The sequence below is a fragment of the Cyprinodon variegatus genome, unplaced genomic scaffold, assembly GCF_000732505.1.
Source record: "Cyprinodon variegatus isolate N-32 unplaced genomic scaffold, C_variegatus-1.0 Scaffold17, whole genome shotgun sequence".
Classification (NCBI taxonomy): Eukaryota; Metazoa; Chordata; class Actinopteri; order Cyprinodontiformes; family Cyprinodontidae; genus Cyprinodon; species Cyprinodon variegatus.
Window position 1 is genome coordinate 366838 of NW_015150470.1, and position 2554 is coordinate 369391.

Sequence of the window (2554 nt, forward strand, 5' to 3'; positions counted from 1 at the left end):
AGGTGGGAGTAAAGACAAACACGTGAAGACATAATATCTCTTTATTTCAAAAACAAGTATTTAAAGAGATCTTAATAGAGGACATTAAGTCCCTTTTATCAAAAAGACACTTGATCCATTGACAGATTTTTTACAGTTTGATACGGAGCTAAGTCGTAGCTTATTTCTGTCAAAGGAAAAAACTGGGTAGCATTCATGTGACCTTTAGGGGAATCACAATCAAACCACAAAAGAAAGCAGTGAAGAAACTCAAGGATAAAATCTTACGTTTCTTTGTCTATTAGTTTTGTATTCCCCTCAAACCTTAATAATATAATGATAATAATAATAATAATAAAATAAATAAATAAAATCGATTCATAGAAAAGATTTTATTCAACATGTGTTCACACTTTTCTTGTCTGTACACAAGGTACTAATAATAGAAATAAGCAATGCAATTCAGTTTCTTTAAATAGCACCAATTTCCAACACATGTCATCTCAGGGCAATTTACAGACAATTCAACCTGATCATAGTCAGGGTCCGTTTAAATAAGCAGGTTTTCTGAAAACTCAAAATTTTCTTAACCTGAAATAAGGGAAACTTATTTTTTCCATTTGAAAAAAAGAGCTTAGTCAACCTCTGTTTCTGTTGCCGTAGTAACATTCTCCCTCACAGCTAACCTGGCCAGGAGCAGGTTTTGTTGAGTAAACTCAGAATGTCCTCTGTCTCTGCTCTCCTTAGAGGCAGTCACACCGTTTTATTTCCTGATTTAGTCAGGATAATTTTGTCGTAGTTTTGTGCATAAAAAACATTTAGTTTTTTTAATTTCTAAAATTCAGTTTTTCACTGAAAAAAAAATATTTAAAAACTCTATTATTATTCTTCTGACTAGGGATGTGATTTTGATCAGGAAGAATCCTATTTTAGTGATCTACAAATGGAACAACAGAGAGTGCTTTTAAAATGTTAAAATGGCTTGCCAGAGCCCACTTCATACTTCATGTTACTCTGTCTTTAAAACACATTCTCAATTTTTCTTCATTTCTGCAATAAAATCTCTAGATCCAGTGGGCTGAAATAGACACTTCCTCTTGCCTGTTGTCATGGTGACTCATCAAATCTGGGCTCCCCTGATAATGGCTTTTCCTACTTACTATGCATGTCTTCCACTCTGATTGGACCTACTCAGAGTTGATTGAACTAACTCAAAGCAGATTTTATTAAAACTAAAAACTCAGACTTTTCAACATTATGCAAGACCAATTCAGAGTTAAGGATTTGAGTCAGAGTTTTCCAAACCTATTTTGTGAAACGGACCCCTATTGGATGTAGCAGGTTTGGATTTGTTCTTATCATCTCTGTTTACATGTGCATTCATAGTTTCAGGCTGTGGGTATAAGCAGGTTGTGGTATCATTGGGCTGGTCAGGATGATCAGCAAACCGGCCCAAGGCAGTCAATGTTGGAGAAGGAGATGGAGAAACTTCTGCAGGAATATTTAAGGGATATGGTTGTGGATTTTTCTGAAAAATAAGTAGACTGAAGCAAAAACAAAAAGGAAAGGACAAATTTAGTTGACATTCTCTGAATGGAATTCTCTTCACATTCAAAATGACAGAAAGGCCTAGTCATCTAATGGCAAAATCAATTCAGCAGACTCTAAAGTGAGAGATTAAAATAAAGTTAATTTGGACAGATTTTAAAAAAGTTTCGGTGTTGTTTAGAGCTTGTATAGATAAAAACATGGTCTAATACTCATAAATCAACAAAATTAGTGTATTCTCAAGATACCATCCTGCATTTATTACATCTAATAATTGTTTGACAATTAAACAAGGAGATTTTTTTGTGAAGCATGATATTGCTTACCTCAGGTACTTCATGCTCTGTTTTTGCTCTCCTTTTTCTTTTCTCTGCAGGTAAGTAAAAAGAAAAAATGGTGAGTGATTTGGAGGCAATACACACTTAACAGGTTATTTGAAAAAAAAAAATCTCTCGCCTAAATATATTATACAAGAGTTTTTTTAAAAGATGCTTTTATCCACACCAACCTGCAGAAATACGCCACGTAGCATTTTTTTTTCTATATTTATTTGTTGTTTGGCCAATTATAAAAACAATGGTTGCACGTGTGACGCATGTCAGCAATATTCATCCAGACTGTTAGGATTCCAGTTTCTGAGGCGTGTTTATGTTCTTTTGCAGTTTTATGTTCTTTTGCAGTTCCACTGTGCACCCACTAGATGGTGCCATTGTCCTCTGCTGCAGACCCCACTGCAGAAAGAAATTAAAGGGGGGGCATTCCACTTTTGGAGGGGGGGCACACTTTTTCAACAAAAATTTGATTTACTTCAAGCTTAACACTAGCTTTGTGACCATTCACTCAGTAAAAGAAATCTCAGATCTTTATAAAAACATTTATTAAAATTATTTTAAAATCTTTTAAGAATAATTTGCTGAATTAGAAATCAGCATTTGTTTGATTCTTAGTGTTAGAAAAAATGTGTCCTGACAGGTTTTCTGAACCATGTTCTAATGTCTCCCCCAGCTGCTGGTAGAAACAAGATTTT

At 34.3% G+C, this 2554-nt stretch overlaps 1 pseudogene; it reads right to left on the reverse strand.

Annotated features, from left to right (window-relative positions):
- Positions 1 to 298: 298 nt before the first annotated feature.
- LOC107092324 overlaps positions 299 to 2554 on the reverse strand; it is an 11228-nt pseudogene continuing 8972 nt past the window's right edge.